The sequence below is a fragment of the Haliotis rubra genome, unplaced genomic scaffold (assembly GCF_003918875.1).
Source record: "Haliotis rubra isolate DU_JTF1 unplaced genomic scaffold, ASM391887v1 Scf720, whole genome shotgun sequence".
Lineage (NCBI taxonomy): Eukaryota > Metazoa > Mollusca > Gastropoda > Lepetellida > Haliotidae > Haliotis > Haliotis rubra.
In genome coordinates, this window is record NW_025767436.1 from 302,225 (window position 1) to 327,668 (window position 25,444).

Below are 25,444 nucleotides of genomic sequence, written 5' to 3' on the forward strand. Positions count from 1 at the left end.
GTAGCGAAATATGGGGATTCAAGGAAATGAAGCAGCTAGAAATTGTTCACCGATCATTTTGCAGATATTTATTAAATGTTAGTAAGTCATTTCCTAATGCTGCTTTGTATGGTGAGTGTGGGAGATATCCATTATATGTGAAATCATACAAGAATTGTATAAGATATTGGCTGAAATTAATCACCATGCCGTCATATAGATATCCTCACCAATCGTATCTTATGATGAAACAATTGTGTAATAGAAAACGGTCTAATTGGGCAACTAATATAATGCATCTATTATTTACTTATGGGTTTGGCCATGTATGGATTCAACAAGGGGTAGGGGATATTGATATGTTTTTAAATATTTTTAAAGAAAGAGTGATTGACTGCGCCAGGCAAGATTGGCATTCTGAGCTATCTGATAGAACGTCATTACAATTCTACTCTTTTATAAAACATTCACTTTCTCCAGAATTGTACATATACAATGTTAAAGATATCAAATATAGAAAAGCGCTTCTCTTATTTAGATGTTGCTTCAACCGATTAGGCATACAGTGTATTAGAAAAGACTTAAGTGATTATCAAGATAAAGATTCTATGTGTTCTCTTTGTAAAGTTACCGAAGATGAATGTCACATTATATATCATTGTCCTCTGTACAAAGAATTTCGTAATGATGTTCCATGTATATCCACTCATACCAAAAATATCGATAATTTAAAATCATTATTGATTTCTACTGATTGTACCCACTTGTTTATGCTGGGAAAATATCTGTATAATGTGTTTCGCATAAGAGGAGAATATCTTTGATCTTTGAAACTCATGCTGGCAATTAATGAACAAAAAATGTAACAATGTATTATGGGTCATATGGCCTTGAAAACAATAAAGCATTGATTGATTGATACTATCAGCTCCTGAAACATTTGCCTGAATCATGTCTTGAAGTACTTTTGGACATTTTTAATGAAATGTTGACTTCAGGAAACTTTCCTCCTTCTTGGCGGAATGCTATTGTTGTTCCTATTCCTAAACCTGGCAAGGACCATTCAGATTCATCTAATTTTCGACCTATATCATTAACTAGCTGTGTTTGCAAAACTATGGAACGAATGGTAAATAATCGTTTAGTGTGGTATTTGGAAACCAATAAACTTATAACAGATATCCAATGTGGTTGCCGGAAAAACCGTAGCATAAAGACCCTGAACTGTTTCTTAATGGCACCCCTATCAAAGTTGTCAAGGAGGCCAAGTTCTTGGGTGTTATTTTCGATTCACATCTAACCTTCCTACCACATATTAAATCCCTTAAAACTAAATGCCTGAAGGCTCTTAATTCGCTAAAGGTTATTTCTAATTCAAAGTGGGGAGGGGATCAAACTACCCTCCTTCACTTATATAGATCATTGGTGCGATCTAAACTTGATTAGGCACCCGTGAAGAGCCACCTCCTCGTGGTGGGTGCTGGGTAACGCTAAGAGCTCTTTGTTGTGGACCCGGGGGTATATTTGGTCCACCAACCCGTTTGCCGTGGGTTGCGCTCCTGTGTCGGTGGAGGACGGGAGTCTGGTGGTTGAGGGCACTGGTTCCAGGAACAGCGTTCCTTTACCCACCACACCACTTCGCCCCTTACTTCACCTAGACGGGTGGTAGAACTGGCCCGGGTCTATCAATCGGCTGGTCATGCTAAGCCCTGTACATGTAAATTTTGCTGCACAAATTTGAGAAATTATTTTAAATGTTTGTCAGTTGCCTTGGCTTCATAAAAATAAACTCCAATTTTGTAATTTGCCTAGAGTCCTATGTCCAGAAGGCAGTGGCTCATGGGCCAATCTGGTGGAATAATTACTTGTTGATTATTCTGCTTGAGTATATCATCCGCGTATCCTTGTTGCTGCAGGTTGGAAACCCGCCTGTTTTTAGCATTGTCCTAGTGATACTCCGTGGGGGTTGGGAGCCCGGATGACGAATCAATACAACTCCAAACAAAAAAAGCAAACCCCAAACAAAAAAACGAAACGTCCACTCGACAATGATGACGACGAACAGCGACCCTCGAAATCCGTTGATTACTGGACTCGTTTTCTGATTCTTGAAACTCTTGATCAGACTCCCTTAAAGCTGAATCCGTTTGCAATATCAAAGGGTGTCCACGGAATAGCAGGAGAAATTAAAGGCGTTAAACGCTTGCGTTCAGGATTTCTAATGCTCGAATGTAATAGAAAACAGCAAGTAACCAACCTGCTGTCCACCGAAATGTTTGTTGGAGTTCCTGTTAAGGTCTCTGCACATAGAACTCTGAACACCAGTAAAGGTATTGTAAGAGATCGAGATCGTCTATTTGCAGATATGCCTGAAATTGACATTGTATCAGAAATGAATGATCAAGGAGTGATATATGTAAAAAGATTTACAACCCGCAAAAACAATGAAACTGTACCAACAAACACTTATTTCTTTTCGTTTTCAGCGCCAACTCCTCCAAGATCAATCAAGGCAGGTTACTGCAATGTTAACGTTGATTTGTACATCCCCAAAACCTCTGCGGTGTTTTAAATGCCAAAAGTATGGACACGGTGTGAACACTTGCACATTGTCTGTTACATGTGCTCACTGTGCTGAGAATACACATGTGACAGAAGATTGTGACAGTAGTTCCAAAAATGTGCAAACTGCTACGGTAATCATTCAGCCTTTTCTAAGGATTGTCCCATTTTGGAAAAAACCAGATGGAGATCAACAGGATTAAATTTACCAATAATATCAGTTTTGCTGAAGCCAAACAGTTGACACAGCCAACTGATACTACTGAAACTTATGCAGCCATCGCCAGGAAACCATCAGAAACAACACCAAAAGAAAATACTTCACCAGTAATTACTCTGTCACATGCTTGTCAAACAGACTTGACATGGTTAAATACGGGCACTTCAGAACTCTTTTCCCCTGAACAATCAACACAGACAGCAAAATCACTTCCTGATCAGCAGAACCTCTCTCAGCAACAATCTCCTATTTCACTCACTTGATCTCAACCTGAGAAAAATGAATGTCCCACTTACAACTAATCTTCAAGCCGTTGCAGTGAGACTTACACTTCATGTTGTCTTTACATTATGCTCAATGTATATTCCGCCGTCTTCAAGACTTCACCTGACTGATCTTCAAGCTCTCTATGATCAACTTCCGAAACCCTGCATTATAATGGGTGATCTTAATGGCCATAATCCACTCTGGGGTGGTACAAATACTAACACTAAAAGTAAAATACTGGAAGATTTTATCTCAAATAATAACCTGTGCATATTCAATGATGTTTCAAACTCTTATCTGCATCCTGCAACAGGCACCTACTCTTGTCTGGATTTGTCTCTTGCAGACTCAAATCTACTTAATGAATTTGATTGGTCAGTACACAACAACCTCTGTGGAAGTGATCACTTTCCAACGATACTATCAGAAACTTATCCAACTGATTTTCAATCTTATACAAGATGGAATTTTTCAAAGGCAGACTGGCCCTTATTTCGAACTTTATGCACATCTAAACTAAGATCTGAATGTTTCAGTGATATTGCTGATCCTATTCAGGTATTTTCTGGCGTTTCAAATGTTATAGCTGATGAGTGTATACCAACGTCCTCTACAACTCCACATGTACGAAAGCCATGGTTTAATGCAGACTGTACAAATGCTAGAAAAGCGATGAAAAAGGCAGAGAAATATTTCCGCCATCACCCAACTGTCCACAACTTAAATAAATTTAAAATACTCAATGCGAAGGCACGTCGCACCTTCAAACAAAACAAACGGCAATCTTGGAGGAACTATGTCTCCAAAATTAACTCACGTACGGCAATGCCCAAGGTATGGAACATGGTTCAAAGAATTAAAGGCAAAGGTTCAAAGTCTGCTGTTCACCATCTAAAAGATGGTGTTAATTTAATTATTGACAAATCTTAAATTGCAGATATAATTGGCGAAACTCTTGCCAAAACTTCATCGGCAAATTATGTCTCTGAGTTTGAGAGATATCAGAAACAACAGGAAAAGACAAAACTTAATATTGAATCAAATAATGGTGAAGACCATAATGAACTGTTTTCATTACATGAGCTATATACTGCTCTTGAGCAAGCTCATGACACTGCAGCAGGTGATGACAATATTTATTATCAGCTACTGAAACACTTACCTGAGCCATGTCTGGTTACACTTTTAGATATATTTGACAAAATATGGACGTCCGGAAATTTTCCTCCCTCGTGGCGTAATGCCATTGTAGTTTCAATTCCAAAACCTGGCAAGGATCACACAGATCCATCGAATTACAGACCAGTATCTCTAACTAGCTGTGTCTGTAAAACCATGGAACGGATGGTGAATAATAGATTAACTTGGTATCTTGAAACCAATAACCTTATAACAAATATTCAATGTGGTTTCAGGAAAAATCGTAGTACCATTGATCATTAGGTACGCTTAGAATCCTTTGTTAAAAATGCTATGGCAAATAAACAACATGCTGTATCAATATTCTTTCATCTCGAGGAAGCTTATGATACGACCTGGAAGCATGGCATTGTAAAGGATTTACATGATTTTGGTTTTAGAGGCCGTTTGCCTCTTTGTATATCACAGTTTTTAAAAGACAGGCAATTTCAAGTCCGAGTGGGTTCAACCTTGTCTGATCATTACAATCAGCATCAGGGTGTCCCTCAAGGCAGTATTTTGTCTGTCACTTTAATTAGTATCAAGATCAACAGTTTATCCAAGGTTTTAAACGATTCAACTGATGGATCACTTTTTGTGGATGATTTTAATATTTCTTGTCGTGGTAAAAATATGCATACTATTGAACGGCAAGTGCAGTTGTGTTTACATAAAATAAATAAATGGTGTCTTGAAAACGGCTTTTCCAAGTCCAAAACTAATTGTCTACACTTTTGTAGAAAATATAAACCGCATAAAGACCCGGAACTATTTTTAAATGGCACTCCAATCAAAGTTGTCAAGGAGGCCAAGTTCTTGGGCCTAATTTTCGACTCCCATTTAACTTCTTTGCCGCATATTAAATCACTTAAAGCCAAGTGCAAATGTAACTTAAAACTACTTGATTCTGTCCACCACCAAGCCCTAAGACTTTGTCTTAGGTCCTTTAGAACCTCTCCTATTGATAGTCTCTATGTTGAGGCTGATGAGCCATCCCTTAACCAACGTCGTATCAAATTATCATTACAGTATATAACAAAACTCTATTCTAACGAGTCGAATCCTGCATTTAACTGTGTTTTCCATCCTCTTTATGAGGATTTGTACTACAAAAAGCCGTCGCTTGTTCCGCCTCTTGGTTTAAGAATTAAACCGTTAATTTCTGCTGCCGGCATTGAGCTGGAAAATATATCTCCTTCCCGTCTTCTTTCTTCTCCTCCTTGGCAACTGGTGAGGCCTGAAGTTGACCTAACTCTGACAAAGTTTAAGAAATCTGAAACTAATGAATTACAATATAAACAAGAATATAATCAATCAAAAAATAAATATAATACATACAAATCCTTATTGACAGATGGGTCCAAGGATAGTGGCGCGGTGGCATGTGCCACTGTCATTGGATCCCGAACAATATCTTCCAGAATATCGGATAACAGTTCTATTTTTACAGCAGAAGCAAACGCCACATTAACGGCCGTAAAATATATTCAAACATAAACAATATATAATCCTTTCTGACTCTCTTTCTTGCCCTCAGGCTATAACAAATCATCCACTTTAATTGAAATAATCAAACTATATAATGATCTTGCTTCTGGCCAATGCGACATCGTCTTCTGTTGGTTGCCCAGCCACGTTGGCATTTCTGGGAACACAATGGCCGATCTTGCTGCTAAGGCATCACTCAACAAATCTGTGACACCACTTCTTCCTTACTCTGATTACAAAGTCAGCATTAGAACCTACATCCGTGATCTGATGCAGAAGAAGTGGGACACCCAGGCAGATATCAATAAATTACATGAAATAAAACCTTATATTGGTTACACCTACTTGGGTTGTCAGTCCAGATTTGAGGAGGTCATTATGCGACGATGTCGCATTGTTCATGCGCGTTATACTCATAAATACCTGTTAAAAGGTGAAGATCCTCCGTTTTGTATCCCTTGTGATGAGAGAGCCACGGTCAAGCATGACCTGCTTGACTGTGTTGAATTCTCCATCATAAGGGATAAACATTTCAATGTAAAAACAATGAAGGATCTTTTTACAAATGTTAATTTTCATTTAATTATTGTTTTTTAAAAGAGATTGATTTATTGGATGAATTCTGATTAATGTGTAGTAGGGCCACGGTGAAATTGTTTTGGGGGGTCACTATCTCCTACGAAGGACTTAATATCTCCTACGTAGGACTTAGTATCTCCTACGTAGGACTTACTATCTCCTACGTAGGACTTACTATCTCCTACGTAGGACTTACTATCTCCTACGTAGGACATAGTATCTCCTACGTAAGACTTAGTATCTCCTACGTAGGACTTAGTATCTCCTACGTAGGACTTACTATCTCCTCCGTAGTACTTAATATATCATTTTTAAGGATGGTTATTAAGTTGAGAAATGTTTGGTTATGCAGGACGTTAGATAGTCGAAATGTGAGTCATTGAATGTTCATGACACTAACGCAGTGTTACTATACAGTGTTATTGTGTGTGTATTACGTTATTTGTGACGTGGACCCTGTTCTAATTGCAGTTATGGAGGTTTGGGTATGGTTATGTTTAATCTATCATACATACATCTATTCACACACACAAGCACACACAAGCACACACACACACACACACACACACACACACACAGGTGGGTGGGATGGTTGGGGTGAGGTTGTGATATGAAACTCGGGTTATAACACGACCTCCGCAAGTTGTTGCTTGTCTTGATGGGGGCTAGGTTGGATCGGATGCAACGCTCGTTTGCGGTTTTATTCGTTATTGTTTACAGGTTGACTTGACTGGGGTGGACAAGTGTTGAGTGCGGCGTAAAACAATACGAAATTCAAAAAGGCAAATAATTGTCATTATAGTTATTTGTATAAATATAAGGGGATACGTACACATAGATTGCCACCGATAGTCTAAGACGCGTCTGTACACGCAGATTATGATTCATGTGCAGCGACCTCTGAAATATCCAATGCATAATAGTAAAGTGTAACAAAGTGCAACATATAACAGTGAACTAACTGCAACGCGTAATAGTAGAGCAAACTGAACGCAAGGCAGTAAAGTATAACAGTCGGTCCAACACAGTACTAATGTGCAACAATTAGTTGAACACATGACTCTAATAGTGAAGGAAACAGTAGACTCTAATAGTAAATTGAAACACATGATAGTAGACTCTAACAGTAAATGAAACACATAACTGTAGACTCTAATAGTGACTGAAACGAATGACTGTAGACTCTTACAGTGACTGAAACTGTGAAACAGGAGATTGTTTGCGTGTCTGGGGCTTTAAGTCGACCGTTTCAGATTAATCCATATAAACGTATATCGATCATCTCCTACAGGAAATATTAAGCTCTACGTAGGAGATACTATGTCCTACGTAGGGGATACTAAGTCCTACGTAGGAGATACCCAGTTAGGAGATACTAACTCCTACGTAGGATATACCAAATCCTACGTAGGAGATATTAAGTCCTACGTAGGAGATACTAAGTCCTACGTAGGATATATTAAGTCCTACGTAGGAGATAGTATCTCCTACGTAGGACATAGTAAGTCCTACGTAGGAGATAGTAAGTCCTACGTAGGAGATACTATGTCATACGTAGGAAATACTAGTGAGTGAGTGAGTGAGTTAAGATTTTAAGTCACATCGGCAATATTTCAGCCATATCGTGACTAAAGCAAGTTGTAAATACATCAACAATTTAAGTGAAATTATAAAATTCTGCCGACGAAGGACAGTAAAATAACTAGATTATCACAGATATAGATATAAAACTAGTAACTAAATCTAAAACATTTGAACTATACAAGACGATACAAACTAAAAAACAGGCTATTGATCACCAACAACTGAAGGTAGATCACCATACTAGGGACCATGGGGACTTACAGTACATTTGCTTCCTGCGTGGACCCTAGCTGGATTTACACCATCCCTTCAGCCATTGGCGACAGAAGAGAAAGCTAGCCATAAATTAAAAGTACACATATTCTACGATTAAAAACCTGGTACACTTAAATTGACTAAATGTTTTGGGACTTACGTACCCTCTCAGGAGGACAATAATTTTACGCTACTTCAACCCCCTTTGAGGGTACAGCCACTAACAATCTCAGTTACTAATTTAAACTACCAATAATAAAATATATATCTATTTACAAATCAGTTAGCAAGTCTAATTTTTTTAAAAAGGCAATAAATAAATGAGATCTTACATGACTAAAAAGATCCTTCATAGTTTTACTTTGAAATAAATATCCTTGTGATGGAATATTTCAACACAGTCAAGCAGGACATGCTTGACCGTGATTCTTTCTAATCACAAGGGATACAGAACGGAGGATCCTCACCTTTTAATAGGTACTCATGAGTATATCTAGTGTGGCCAATACGACATCGTCGTATGATGACCTCTTCAAATCTGGACTGACAACCCAAGTAGGTGTAACCAATATAGGGTTTTATTTCATGTAATTTATTTATACCTACTTGGGTGTCCCACTTCTTCTGCATCAGATCACGGATGTAAGTTCTAATGCTTGCTTTGTAATCAGAGTAAGGAATAAGAAGTGGTGTCACAGATTTGTTGAGTGCTGCCTTGGCAGCAAGATCGGCCATTGTATTCCCCGAAATGCCAACGTGACTGGGTAACCAACAGAAGACGATGTCGCATTGGCCAGTAGCAAGTTCATTATATAACTCAATAATTTCTATTAAAAATGGATGTTTACAAGATAAGTTTTTAATAGCCTGAAGACAAGAAAGAGAGTCTGAAAATATTATGTATTGTTTATGTTTGGAATGTCTTTGGATATATTTAAGAGCTGTTAAGATGGCGTTTGCTTCTGCTGTAAAAATAGAACTGTTATCAGGTAGTCTAGAAGATATTGTTCTGGATCCAATGACAGTGGCACATGCCACTGCGCCACCGTCCTTGGACCCATCTGTATATAAGGATTTGTATGTATTATATTTGACTTTTAATTGATTATATTCTTGTTTATATTGTAATTCATTAGTTTCAGATTTCTTAAACTTTGTCAGAGTTAGGTCAACTTCAGGCCTCACCAGTTGCCAAGGAGGAGAAGAAAGAAGGCGATAAGGAGATATATTTTCCAGCTCAATGCCGGCAGCAGAAAGAAATGGTTTAATTCTTAAACCAAGAGGCGGAACAAGAGAAGGCTTTTTGTTGTACAACTCCTCATAAAGAGGATGGAAAACACAGTTAAATGCAGGATTCGACTCGTTAGAATAGAGTTTTGTTATATACTGTAAAGATAGTTTGATACGACGTTGGGTAAGGGATGGCTCATCAGCCTCAACATAGAGACTATCAATAGGAGAGGTTCTAAAAAGGACCCAAGACAAAGTCTTAGAGCCTTGGTGGTGGACAGAATCAAGTAGTTTTAGGTTGCTTTTGCAGGCCCCACCATATACGATGGAGCCATAATCAAGTTTCGAGCGGACCAATGATCGATATAGGTGGAGGGGGTAGTTTGATCCCCTCCCCACTTTGAGTTGGAAATAACTTTCAACAAATCAAGGGCCTTCAGGCATTTTGCTTTAAGTGATTTAATATGCGGGAGAAAAGTTAAATGAGAGTCGAAAATTAGACCCAAGAACTTGGCCTCCTTGACAACTTTGATTGGAGTGCCATTTAAAGATAGTTCCGGGTCTTTATGGGGTTTATATTTTCTACAAAAATGTATACAATTAGTTTTGGATTTAGAAAATTTAAAACCGTTTTCAAGACACCATTTATCTATTTTATTTAAACACAACTGCAGTTGCCGTTCGATAGTATGCATATTTTTCCCACGACAAGAAATATTAAAATCATCCACAAAAAGAGATCCATCAATTGAATCGTTTAAAACCTTTGATAAACTGTTGATCTTAACACTAAACAAAGTGACAGACAAAATACTGCCCCCTGAGGGACACCCTGATCCTGACTGTAATGATCAGACAGGGTAGTCCCCACTCTGACTTGAAATTGTCTGTCTTCTAAAACTGTGATATAAAAAAGGTAAACGACCCTCAAACCAAAAATCATGGAGATCTTTCAAAATTCCATATTTCCATGTCGTATCATATGCCTTTTCAAGATCGAAAAAAATCGACACAGCATGTTGTTTATTTAGCATGGAATTTTTGATGAAAGACTCCAATCGTACCAAATGATCGATGGTACTACGATTTTTCCGGAAACCACATTGAATGTCAGTGATGAGGTTGTTGGTTTCCAGGTACCAAACTAGACGATTATTAACCATACGTTCCATTGTCTTGCAAACACAGCTAGTTAAAGAAATTGGTCTGTAATTAGACGGATCTGTATGATCCCGGCCAGGTTTAGGAATAGGAATGATTATGGCATTGCGCCATGATGGTGGGAAATTACCAGAAGTCCATATACTGTCAAAGATATTTAATAATGTTTCTAAACATGATTCAGGGAGATGTTTAAGAAGCTGATAATGAATATTATCGGGACCTGAAGCAGTGTCATGAGCTTGCCCAAGGGCAGTATGGAGCTCATGAATGGAAAAGATTTCATTATAATCCTCCCCATTATCTGAATTAAAATTAATTTTCTTTTTTTCTTGCTGGTTTTTAAATTTCTGAAAAGTTGGTGAATAATTGGATGAGGAGGAATGTTTGGCTAAGGTTTCACCCTAATTTGTTAGCAATATCAGATTTTTCTGTTAAAAAGAGACACCCTCCTTAAGATGGTGCACACACACATTTGGAACCTTTACCTTTTATCTTCTTCACCATATTCCATACCTTAGAAATAGGTGTACGTGAGTTAATTTTAGAAATGATAATTTCGCCATGACTGTCGTTTATTTTGTTTTAAATGTACGACGAGCCTTGGCGTTTGAAATTTTAAATTGGTTTAAGTTATGGACTGTTAAGTCGACGGAAATATTTTTCTGCCTTTTCCTAGCCTTTCTAGCGTGTTTGCAGTCAATAGTAAACCATGGCTTACGGATGTGTGGGACCATAGAGGACTTGGGAATACAATCATCAGCAATCGTATTTAATTCATCAGAAAACATCTGAATAGGATCAGACACAGTTAGAAAGAATTCGGGTTTTAATCTGGTATGGCATAAGGTCGCGAACATAGACCAATCTGCCTTGTTAAAGTTCCACCTGGACGATGGTGCAGCATCACTGGGGTTTATGGCTGAAAGAATAGTAGGAAAATGGTCACTTCCACAAGGGTCATCATGGACCGACCAGTCAAATTCGTTATATAAATTAGAGTTCACAACGGATAGATCCAGAGAGGAGTACGAACCAGTTGCAGGATGAAGATATGTGTCAGAGCCATCATTGAAAATGCATAAATCATTATTTGAGAAGAAATCCTCGAGTATCTTCCCTTTTGCATTGGTCGTGTTACTACCCCAATGTGGGTTATGACCATTTAAATCTCCCATTATAATGCAAGGTTTTGGGAGCTGATCATAGAGCATCTGAAGATCACATTGCTGTATAGAGGATGATGGTGGTATATATAGTGAACACAAAGTAAGTACAACATGTAGTGTCACGCGGACAGCAACAGCTTGAAGAGGGGTATTAAGTGGAATAGCGCTATGAATCGTTTCCCTACTCACCAGAATAGAAGATCCCCCAGTGGCCTTATCGCCAGCTGGAGAAAAACGATGGTAGGTATCATAATTCCTTAAATCAAATTCATCTGTAGATTTCAGGTATGTTTCTTGTAAACATAGTGCTGATGGTCTGAAATCCTGGATTAAAAGCTGTAAATCATTATAATTGTTCCTGAGACCTCTACAGTTCCACTGTAGAATATGTGAAGACATTACCTTTTAGGAGGATTAATTGGCGATCTGCCCCGCCCTTTCCTGGAGGGTGACGGGCTATGTGTTCTCTGACTACTGACGTCAGACACATCCATATCTTCAAGTGAACCGTATTTGTTGAACAACTGGATCTTGTTATCAGATCCTTTAGATCTCCTGCCACTTTGGGGCTGTTTGGATTCCGGGATTGGTTTGTTTTTGTTTTTTAACACTTGTTTTACATTTGAGTCTAACTGTGTGATCCTAGACGACTGAGATGATGGTAGATCGGGGGGAGGTGTTTGTGAACTGGCCGATTCCACAACAGGAACTGTTGCTGCAGTGATAGAGACTGAAATTAACTTAGGAGCTTCGGTTTCAGTCCATGTATAATCGGTCTGACAACCAATTGATGTACATGGAACATGTTGCGGAACAGACTGTGAAATTGGTCGAGTAACGGCTGCAGAATAGGAACTGTGTATGGACTGTTCTTCGCCCAGAACAATCTTCTTTGCATCTTGAAAAAGATACATTCCTTTCATGTTTGATTTTCATGATCTTGATTCGCGTTTCCATATGGGGCAATCTTTGAAGAGGAAACGTGATTACCGCCACAGTTGACACATGAAGGATCTTTGTTACATTCAGTACTGTCATCACAGTTACCGCCACAACGATTGCAAGCAGCGTCTTTATTGCACGTTCTAGATCCATGTCCATAATGTTGGCATTTGTAGCATCTCAGAGGATTAGGATGTACAGATCCACTTTGATATTACAATATCCAGCTTTAATTGAGTTAGGTATTTTGGAAAGACCAAAGGTAAACAGATAAGTGTTGGTCTTAATGATCGCGCCATGTCGTTTGGAAGAGAAACGTTTTACAGATATAACATGTTGGCTCTTTAGTTCTTCCAAAATGTCATCCTCAGTCATGTCAGCAAGTAAACGACCACTATCTCGCACTATCTCCCCTTACAGCTGTTCAAGGATCGGTGTGGGAAACCACAACTTGAACATTCGCGAGGGTCTTGGTGGAAAGAAGATTGACAGCCTGTTTCTGACGTCTACATTTAATAAGTAGACAACCACTGCGTAATATTTTGGCATCTTCAACATCGCCAGCAATGCCCTGAATAGCCTTCTCAATGGCAAAAGGATTCAACTTGAGTGGAGTGCCATCCTGAGTTGAGATAACCAAGAATCTGGGCCAGTTTTCAAAAGGTCACAGAAGGCGTTCTCGGCCTATCTGCATCACACAAATCATTTGACTCATACGAAAGCGTTTTTCATTGGGGTTCCATGGTTGTAGTGATTTTGGTTCATCCTCCTGGCTCCCCACCCACCATGGAGTGTCAACAAGGACGACGCCTCATGCCTGTGGGTCTCCAACAGGCGGCACCAGGATACCAGGGGATATACTCAAGTAGAAACATTAAAAACAATTTTTCTACCAGATTGGCCCATGAGCCACCGCCTTCTGGCATGTTAGACTCTAGGCAAGTAATTTTGTATTTGTTTATATTAAGCAAGTGAATAGTACAAGTACATTTTACCAAGTCCACAAAGTAATCAATGAATAATTAGATATAAGGTGTGCAAGACAAAATACAATGCACAGGGCTTGGCGTGACCAGCCGATTGATAGAACCGGGCCAGTTCTACCACCCGTCTAGGTGAAGTAAGGGTCGAAGTGGTGTATTGGGCAAAGGAACACTGTTCCTGGAGCCCTTGCCCTCAACCACCAGAATCCCGTCCTCCACCGACACAGGGGCGCAACCCACGGCAAACAGGTTGGTGGACCTAATGTCCCCCCGGGTCCACAACGGGGGTTTGAAAGGCGCTTAGCGTTACCCAGCACCCACCACGAGGAGGTGGCCCTTCATGGGTGCCAGGAAATACTAAGTCCTACGTAGAAGATACTAACTCCTACGTAGGAGATACTAAGTCCTACGTAGGAGGTATGTAATTTTCTGAGTAAAATTGATATTTTATACTTATCCTGACTCATGTATTATTGCTTGTCTCCTTCCTTTCGCGAACGTTAGTGGAACACTTGTATCTCCTTTTTGAAGCTCCCTTTCAAAAGAGCAGACGTAAAATCACTACTCACCATGAGTTATGTCCCTCTGGTTTTGGCGGGAAAACAGCGCCACCTGTCTTCCCACGCTTCACTCTCTCCGATTAGCTAGCCCGACACTTTAATTTACAGGGAAATCCAAGTGCCTAGCGGGGAGGTTGGGAGGGCTTACCTCATGAGTCAGGATAAGAATAAAATATCAATTTTACTCAGAAAATTACATATTTTTCCTTATCCTGACTCATGTAATATTGCTTGTAGAATCCGACGGAATTGGTGGTGGGACAAGCCACTTCTGGATTCCATGTTGTGATTTACGTTCTGCATACCCCCCTATGGGAACTTCCTGGTAGCACTTCTATTTACTGCTAGGCTCTGCTGCTCCTGTAACCCTTTACTTCCAGCTTTCTCTGATGGGGGGACCACAATTGTTAACTTTTGGCCCTTGCTTCTGTTAACATTTTATGTGGATTTTGCAACTCCATCTCTTGATGCGAACATCAAGTGGAGAAGCGACCCTTTCCTGTACGAGTATGTCCTTACAAGTACTGGGTCTTATGCTAGGCTCTGCTGCTGTACCCTTGCTTCCAGCTTTCTCTGATGGGTGACCACAATTGTTAACTTTTGGTCCTTGCTTCTGTTAACATTTTATGTGGATTTTGCAACTCCATCTCTTGATGCGAACATCAAGTGGAGAAGCGACCCTTTCCTGTACGAGTATGTCCTTACAAGTACTGGGTCTTATGCTAGGCTCTGCTGCTGTACCCTTGCTTCCAGCCTTCTCAGATGGGTGACCACAATTGTTAACTTTTGGTCCTTGCTTCTGTTAACATTTTATGTGGATTTTGCAACTCCATCTCTTGATGCGAGCATCAAGTGGAGAAGCGACCCTTTCCTGTACGAGTATGTCCTTACAAGTACTGGGTCTTATCACTTATGCTAGTCTGTCTTAGACGTGCATATAGACTCTAAAGCTGAACTCTCCTGAGTGTAGGCTTTTGCAAGTCATGTAATAAAAGGGCGAGACTCCGTCTCAGCGCCTTTATGGGACTGTCAATTGTTGTGCTACAACAAGTGGGCCAAAATGGTGAATGCCAGAGACGTCCTCAGTGGCGATGTCCCTCAGGTAGTGGTTGGCAAACACCATGTCCCATTTCCAGAAGCAGCCCTCCATTATCGTCCTGATAGAGCAATTCCCATGTAGAGCGGGTGTTGACGCCAGAGCTCTAACTTCATGTGGGTTGAAGGCTCTTGGAGGATCCAGTCCTGCTGCTTTGTAGGCCCGTAGTATGACAGTTCTGATCCATATTGATATCGCAGTGTGGGAGACCTCTGTCTGTGTCGCTGTCGATATCGGGATGAAAGACGCTTGAATTTTCGTCTCCTGGTCCTAGATCTTTGTAGGTAGACTTTCAATGCTCTTACTGGGCATCAGGATAGGTCCTGTGTATCCTGTGGTCCAAGGACTGATGAAAGTGCTGGGATGTGGAACTGTCTGTCCGGTTGACCTGGCAGTTGATTCTTTGCTATAAAGTCCCATCTCAGTCCCATATGCACGATGTTTTGATTTCCATCAAATCGTGTCCTCTCAAAGCCCAGAGCATGTATTTCCGACATCCTTGCTGCTGTTGCTAAGGCGATCAGGAACAGCGTCTTCTGCGTCAAGAACTCAAAAGATGTCCTATCTAATGGTTCGTAAACGTCACTGGTGAGATGTCGTAGAACTATGTTGAGGTCCCATGCCAGAGCTTTAAATCTCTGTTGTTGGTCCTCCAGTCTAAAAGAGTGTAGTAAGGCCAGTAACTCTGGTACCTTAGTCAGTTTTACACTCGTCCTCATAGTGATAACTGAGCTCAATGCCGCTAGGTATGTTGAGAGTGTTGACCCTTTTAACCGCTTCGTTGTCTTGGGTGACAAAGGTAGTCCGCCACTTGAGGGTGTGTCGCTTTTATGGCTGTGAAGCCGGTCCTCAAGGCATATGTCTCGAAGCTTCGCCACTTGTCATCATACAAGTTGCGTGTTGACTTGCGTAAAGCTAGTGTGACTGCTTTCGCTGCCCTGGCGGAATATCCTCTCTTGTTCAAGCACGCCTTGATACAGTCCACACGTGTAGCCGGAACACCTCTGGGTTGCCGTGCGCCTGCTTTGTGTGTGGATGTACTAGCAGGTTCGTTCACTCTGGTAGTTGCAGTTGAGGCGGTCCTAGTTCTTGTATGAGAATGGGGAACCATATTCTCGCTGGCCAGTAAGGTGCGACCAAAATCAGTTGTAGGTCCTTCGTCTGACTGATTTTCTGCAACAACTTCAGTATTAGAGCTGGTGGTGGAAACGCGTAAGCGTTTCGTCCTTCACAGGAGATGCTTAGAGCGTCCGTTGCCCATGCTCGTGGATCTGGTATTGGCGGGACGAATGTTATCAGTTGATTGTTAAATCTTGTGGCAAATAGGTCTATTAGTGGCGCTCCCATCTCTTGTATGATCTGTTTGAAGATCTCTGGATGTAGCATCCATTCTGTTGGCGATGGCTGCATTGGACGGGATAGTGCGTCTGCTATCACATTCTTGGCTCCTGGAATGTGGCATGCTCTTATGTGGATGTTCAGGTTGTCTGTTATGCTGAACAGTTGAAAGCAGAGGTCCAGAAGGTTCGCCGACCTTGTTGATCCTTGTCTGTTTATGTAGAACGCCACTGTGGAGTTGTCTGTATGTACCATCAGATGAGCATTCTTCAAAATGCTGGTCCAGTGGAGTATGGCGTTTATCACTGCGTTCATTTCCAGCATGTCGAGGTGTGCTGCCCAACCTTGGAGAGATGCGTCAACATAGAGATGCGTCTTGCACTCCGGCTGTGCTAATAGGTGCTTCCGCAACCATTCGATCTCTGAGTCCACCATACTAGATATGGTTTTAGTCTGTCCGGGAGTCTGAAGGGTTCCAGATCGTCCAGATGTACATTCACGAAGACCTGTAGGGGGCGTTGTTGTAGTCTCCCTCTGCGTGTCATGTCCTGTGCTGATGTGAGGAGATCCAACAGACTCTGCCACTTCGTAGTAATAATGGAGAGAGTAGTGCTTGAGATACAATGGCTTGTATCTAGATCCAACGATCGTGAAACCCTTGCCGTGTCCGTAAGGGAAATGAAGCGATGTCCGACTCTGTGACTGCCATCGTTGTGAAGTCTATATAAAATATTCTGGCTGCCGTCACCAAAGGTCCGTCCAACGTATGTTGCTGCAATTCGCCTGATGAATCGTCTTCAATGCTGACAGGGAAGGTCTCTAACCCCGTGAAGGCAGCCAAATCACGTAGGTCCCGTCTAACTGGACTGTAATTGAGGCCTTCCTCCCTCGTTGACAGGTTGTTGTCACTTGTAACCCATTTCCTGACATGTGAACTACGTCCGCCTTCTGCGCAGGGCGTTGTCTCTCATGGTCCAATCAAAATGAAGCATTTTGATTCCTTTAGCTTCCCGTGATGTGACGTCACTGGTGTGGCAGGAAAAAGGTCCTTGTAGAATCTAGCGCCACCATTGATATCTTATCAACACTCAGTCTTGTCCGTAGCCTTCCGGAGTTACACGAGTAACCACGTGTATAGAGGGTTGAATGGTAAACGCGCGAAAAATTTTGCCGCGTAATACCGATGTAGGTAGGCTGTTTTCCTGGCTGCTGTGACTGTTACTTCAGTCCTAAAGATAATGCAGTCGTCCTCTTATACAGATGATCCGCTGAAGTGTACATCTCCTCAGTGCTGCTACTTGTAGACTGCATTCATCGATCTCAATGAAGTGTCGTAATTGTAGAGTTGATGCTGAACTTTGTTGTAAATTCTACACAGGGAGTCGTTGATGATTTTGTAGTTTCCTAGCTTTAGCAAGGCTGCTGCTGAACCACGCCACTGTGAATACCTGCAGATCTGAACGGAAGTGAAGATCTCTATATGGCCATGAGTCCCGTTATTATCTTCTGATGTAGATAAATCTATCTAAAATTTCTGAACGATGTGAATCCCGTCCTGGATTCAGTCTGAAGGTCCGTGCAGGTGATGAATTCGGACAAGAGTACCCCTGATGAACTGCAACACATGTCCCTCAGTCTTTGCGCCGGCGAAGATCTTTTCCTTCTAGGGTGATGCTAGGTCCAGTCCGAAGTGATGATACCACCATCGTCCTCTGTATCATGTCCACCGGTATATGATGGTTAAATATCCTTGGAGATCTGCGTAGCGATCTGCGTGGCGATCTGCGTGGTGCGTCTGTATGGCGATCTGCGTGTAGGTGAGCGTCTTCTAGGCCGGGATTGCCTTCCTGGCAATGTATTCCTAAGTGGTGAATCCCGTGATGATCTGCGAGGTGTTGTTGACACCCTTGCAGATAATTCAGATGACGGTATGAGTCCCGAAACGTCTCTCTAGTCCTTCTAGGTGGTGTAGGTAGCCTGCGTGAAGGTCCTTTATTAGCCTCATCATTTGCTGACGATCTCATTGGTTCTGAAGATTGCGCCGTCCTGTGCGCAGGCTGCTGACGTCATGTAGCGTAGGTCTGCTTTATGACGTCTAATTAGGTTCGGGGAATTTCTATTTCTCCTTCATGAAGGCTCGTCCGAGTCGTGCATTTTGCAGGTCCCTCTGCATTGCAGGTCCTTCATTGGTGACTTTCGTGAAGACCTGTGTGGAGATGTTGACGTTCTAGATGATCTTCCTGAAGACCTGCGCTCAAGTGAGAGGTTCTGTTGAGGGTCTGGGTCCTGAGACGTATCTCTGTACCTTCTTGGAAGTGTAAGTTTCTTCCTCTGCGTTGCAGGTAGCCTGTGTGAAGGTCCTTCATAGTCTCATCATCAGATGACGATCTACTTCGGTCCGGTGAACGTCCATTCCTTCATGCAGGCTTGATGGCATCGTGCAGGGCCGGTCTGCTCTTAGTCCTAGAGCTAGATCCTCTCGTAGACATCTCAGATGCACCACCGGTGCGGGGTCCTTCGTGCAGCAATGGTCCCTCCCATAGGTTGATGACTTGAGCATGAGAGCCACCTGGCTGTCCATCATGCAAGGTCCCTAAGCGAAGGGCTTCCATCAGTCCATCATCTGTTGGGAGAATCGCTGCATGAAGGTCTCGGGGTTGAACGTCTGCGACGACAGTAGTGATGACGCATCTGAGAGGGTAGCGATAAGGTCCAGAGATCGCTGTGCCTCATGGGTCCCTGCTGCCAGTGTTGAAGGTAACTCAGACTGCGTTGATAATGTTGCTGACGTTACCGTTGCTGAGGTCTGCATCTTCTTCTTATGCAGTATCTCTGCATAAAGGTCCCAGGGTTGAACGTCTGCGACGTTGTAGAGATGTCCTATCTGCACTGGTAGCGATATGGTCCAAGGATCGCTCATCTGCCGCCCGTGTAGACTGTAACTCGGACTGTGTAGATAGGTCTGCTGACGTTACCGTTGCTGAGGCCTGCGTCTTCTTCTTCTGCAGTATCTCTGCATAAATCTGGGATGATCAGCAGCGGTTCATCATAAAGTCCTCTCTCTTCCATCGGGACGATATCGGCCGAAAAGGTCCTCGTAGTCTGCGAAAAACTCCCCGTAGAGCTGCTAGACGTCTTAGGGGTGTGAGGCTTCTTCTGCGTTGAAGATGGCCTCTTCTTCTTCGTCTGGGTTGAGGGTTGTCCGATGTAAAAGCCCTCTTCTTCAAAGTAATGGCGGACAACGTCCCACGCCCATCCTCCGAGGACGCCTCCGGCAGGTCACTGGATGGAAGTATGTCGTCTGACAACGATAGACAGCTCTTGAGGGACTCAGCCGGTTAGTCCATGACTTGTAAAAGTCGCCTAAGTACAGAGGAATACAAATTATCAATTTGAATTTGTGTTAAATGCTGACAAAGTTTACAGCGAGAACTGGAAGTACATGTTGTCGTGCCCCTAAGCCACAATAAATGCGGGTCTGCAGCAGAGAACCTATACCTACAACGAAAACAGGTTTTCATGAAATGTAAACAACTGAACAATCACGTACAAAACCGTGGGTAAACAGTGAAATTACAAATACATTTCAAACCATATTGTTGAAGGATACTCCCTAACCCTTATAAAGGTAATTTATAGGGTAATAACTAATTAATCAAAGGATATAGTGCCGTATTGGAGACACAGGTGCTCTCCCAACCGTCCACTAGGGCGAAGAAGGAGAGAGTGAAGCGTGGGAAGACAGGTGGCGCTGTTTTCCCGCCAAAACCAGAGGGACATAACTCATGGTGAGTAGTGATTTTACGTCTGCTCTTTTGAAAGGGAGCTTCAAAAAGGAGATACGAGTGTTCCACTAACGTTTGCGAAAGGAAGGAGACAAGCAATAATACATGAGTCAGGATAAGGAAAAATATGAAGTCCTACGTAGGAGGTATTAAGTCCTACATAGTAGATACTAAGTCCTACATAGGAGATATTAAGTAATACGTAGGAGATAGTAAGACCCAACAAAATTTTCACCGTGGCCCTACTACGCTTCCGTACGTAAATGCCAAAGCTTTCAAAGCTAAATTTAAATTTTCCTGATTTTTAAAACGTAGTATGTTTGTTCTTTTAAAGTTGGCTAAATATTTCCTACAATCGCCAGCGGCTGAAGGGATGGTGTAAATCCTAACTAGGGTCCATGCAGGTAGCAAAGGTACTGTAAGTCCCCATGGTCCCTGGTATGGTGATCCTACCTTCAGTTGTTGGCGATCTATGGCCTATTTTAATATTGTGTTGTCCTCTATAGTTAAAATGTTTTAGATTTAATTACTGGCTTTACATTTATATCTGTGATATTCTAGTTGTTTTACTGTCCGTTGTCGACAGCTATTTAAATTGATTACCTTGTTTTCATTGCTAAATGGCTGTAATATTCCCGATGCGATGCATAAGTTAACTCACTCACTCATTCTACAGAAATACCTTTGCGTTTACTCCAACACATCCAATTCTTTTGATGTTAAGCTGCTCCAGACAGTACAACCATATAAAGCACATGGTAAAATGACATTGTTCCATATACGACAAGCACAAACAGGATTGGGTGAACCATAGCACAAGCCAAGGTCATGATACATATTAACTAATTTACGGGCTTTTTCACATGGTGACATTGTTCTATCAAACGACTTATTACATGAAGACAACTGAACGCCAGCGTACGTAACTGATTTCATGAGAGGGATGGCCTCTGAACTGAGATACAGAGTAACTGGTGTAAGCGATATATCTGTGTTGAATACAAGCAAGGCACTTTTACCGACGTTATACTTCAATTTCCGCTTCAAACCATAATCATACACAACTTCTAGAAGTGTCTGAGAATTACGTGGATTGTTGGAGGTTAAAGTAGTATCATGAGCAAGAACAATACCTGGGACAGTGTCCCCATGGAAGCTGAAGACCTAGACCCGAGTTATCTAAACTCTATCTAAACGATATTAGATGGCTGTATGTATGACTCGCCCCTGCCCTACACCTTGACTAATTCTAAAGCCATCAGACAGGAAACCAGCATAGGAAACACATGATTGCATGGACAAGTATGACATCATTCGAAGCAGTCTCCAGATTTTACCTCTTATCCCAAGATTATACAGTTTGATAAACAATCCATCCAACCAAACTCGGTCAAAGGCCTTCATATTATCGAGAAATACACAAAACACTGGGGATTGCCTTTCTTTAAAGTATGATATGGTTTCTATCAAGGTCAGTGCAGCTGTATTAGCTCCAAGATGTTTTCAGAACCCAAACTGAAGGCGATGTGGATAGTTACTTAGCTTAAGTGAAGCCCATCTTTCAATTCTAGACAAACTGAGACGTTCAAACAGTTTGCCTATAGCTGATGTAAGGGTTATTCCGCGGTAACTGGAGAGGATACATTTACTTTTCCCTTTCCCTTTATGTATTGGTATGATATGTCCAATATTATATATCTCTGGGATATACTCATACTTTAAGATGCTATTAAACAGGACACAGAGCCGGGATGTTAGGGACCTGCCTGCATACTTTAAGTGCTCATTACACAAGAGATCAGTACCAGGAGATTTCCCATTCTTAAGGCGTTTAAATGAAGAGACGATTTCATCACTGGTAAATGGAATATCCAATATTTCTTGAAAAAATAGCCTGTTTGTTGTGACCAATAGAAGAAATTTCCTCACAGACACCCTTTTCAAAACCATGATCATAATCGTCTAGTTCAGAAGGTGTAGATAGTTTACTGAAATATTTGCCAAATGAGTTACATATCTCTTGAAAAGTGCTGCTAATTTCAGATTCAAAAGTTAGGGTTCTTATATGCCCCGTTTTATTTTTCAATCGTTTGGTTGTTCTAAAAACATCGTTTATGTCCAATTCAGCAGCATTATAAACTTCCTGTAGCTTTTCATTGTCCGATTTTCGCTTAGATGTTCTAAACATTCTTCTGAACACAAACTTTGCTTGTTTATATTGTACATATGAAACATCATCTTTTGAGCGTGGTTTACCCTTTTCTACCCAGGTCTTATGTCTTCTTCTCATATCAACATGAAGAGGTTTAATATTTCTCTCTTCCAGCCAGGGTTAAGATATGGTCGAAAAGACGTTACTGGAATGTATGTAACAGCTGCTGCTAGAAGACAGTGGGTAATGTACTCGTTAGGTGCTTCACTACAGTCACTAGCACATGAATAATTATCAGGGGTAAAATCCAGTCCACGGAAACAGTTTTCTGTTTCATAGCGATAGAGAATCTGTTCGTCACAGCTTGCGTTACGCCAGTTCAGTCTATATCCACTAGACTGAGTTGGTTCTGGTGGAACATTGAAGGTCATCATCACAGGTAGATGGTCCGATACTGTGAAGGGAGCGTTGGTATCTATGCAGTGGGTTAACACACTGCTCATGTTGTCCTCTCTAATGAATATGTAGTCTATCAGCGATTTGACAGTTCCACTTTTGTTGCTGTAGGAGTACGCCGTGTTGTCATGTAGAGGTATAACAGATGATAGATGTCTCGTGTTCACAGCCCACCACAGATGTCTAGCACGCAGTTTCAACGCACAAGCTTGTCGTAGGTCCGCATTAATATCCCATAATCAAGGTGGTACCAATCTGAGAATAAATGTCATACAGTGCCATGACGTCATCAAGAGCTTCTGTGTAAGCACTATCAGGAACATTGGACGACGGGAGGTGGGTACCCAGTAGGAATAAGCTTTGTGAAGAAAGTTTGATTTCAACTGCTATTATCCTGTCACACGGTGTGTCAATCTGCCGCATAGATCGACATATAGCAGAACGTATGAAGAAGCAGAACACATTAAAGTCACTGTTTATGGATTCAAGGAAATGTTCATTATACGATTGCAGCCAGTTTTCACATACAAAGACAATATCACATTTTCTTAGTTGTTCTGTAAGCTAGTTTGTTCCGTACATAACTCCTCTCACATTCGAGGTTAGTAAATGGAAAGTCATGAGAAGGAAAGTCAATGGTATAAATGATGTCATGTTCATATTAGTCATGTCGACTTATAATCGTTTCCATACCATTCTTTGCTTGGAACCCATTCTCTGCATCTGACTCCATCTGGCCCAAACTTGCTGTCTTGGGTTATCTTTCTGGCATCATCTTCAGACGCGTCGATACGGATGGTGAAGGTGGGGTTATCTCCCTTCCAGTGTCTGAGAAGATGGGTGTGGGTGATGTTGACACCTCGTTGTTGTGCATAGTCACAGATGGCATCTTGCACTGTTTCCAATTGTTCATCAGCACTGACATATGATAGTACTAGTCTCTTAGTCTTCACTTTAACTGATCCACGAAATTCTCTTTTCCAGTGTGTATCGAAGACAACGCGACGTTGTGTAGTCGCTTTGTTTTGATTGGGTATCCCCACTTTTATCTCTGTTCGTACATGATGATTATCTGCTTGTGCCTGAACTGGAGGTGTCACGCTTGGTTGGCCATCACTGCCTGGGGAAACAATAGGCGAGTCAGGGTGGAGATCAGAGTGCACCGCAAGCTCGGGTTCGGGCTAGCAGGTGATTGGACCATTGTTGCATATGTCGGATTCAGCTTGTCTGTTGACAAGTTCACATTGTCCGCCACTGCAATCTCAGTTCGAGTATTCATACAGTCTGTTTTCCCATCAATTGTAGTGGTCTTTTTGTTAATTGCTAAGAGTTCATCAGAGATTGTCGTTTCTAGTGAAAGAATATGTTTTTCTTTCCGTAAAACGTCTTCTTTTCAAACAATTGTTTTCCGATGTAAGAATATCCAACTGAGATGATAAATGATGATTTTTATCGGACTGACGATTCATCTCACCATTTTTTCTTTCCCATGAAGTAATGAGCTCAAGCATGTCTGATGTGTATTTATCATAAAACGTCTCAAGAGTCGTTTGTAGATATACAACTTTGCTTAGTTTCTTCATGCATATTAATCATTCGTGTGAACATCATAGATAGCACATCTTTACTCTCTTCTGTACTTGCCTCACTGCCCCGTCCATCATTAGTTTTGGTAGACGCTTTACTTTCCCTCAGTTTATGTGGACTTAAAACATCAGTTTGAAGAACATGTGCACTCAGCGACCCCTGAACAGCACTGTATAGATGGTAAACATCAGCAACATATTTCTGTCTCACAGATTTTCCTGCCTCCGCCCTGTTGACACGTTTTGTCAATGAACCTTCTGGGAACATTTCACATTTCTCTCTTTCGAAACATCATATAGTGACTGTCGAACTGCATTCAATCCGTCTTTATCCTCTCCGTATACATCTACCAGCTTCATCTCCGCTGTAAGTTTATCACACCCACCAATAAGATCATCGAGGTCCTTGAACATTTCATGATCTCTCACGTCAGTGGGTTGTGTATCATACATGATGTCCGACTCATTCATCTTGACACATACCTTGATAATGTTCCAAATATCAAAGATTGTTTATCCAGATGTATCCAAATCACAAGCTCAGATAATATTCAAAAACATGTGCGGCATTGCATTGATCTTCAGTAGGCTTAGTACATAGGGACTTATGTGGTGCGAGAGACGCGCAAAACACGTCCGCCCAGCTCGGTGGTCAGCTTACCAACTGAGAGTTAACTCTCTTGGAATCACTTTCAAGTAAGATTTGATATTGTAGCTTTGAAATCATAGCGCACGCTCGTAACGCATGCAACACTGTTAAGATTTTCCAGGTGGGTATAATGTGTAAAAGTCGAGCAGTCAACAGTCAATCGTGAGCTGTGAGTGAGTCGAGAGTGTACAATCGCTATATGGTCGCGAACATTTCACTTGATG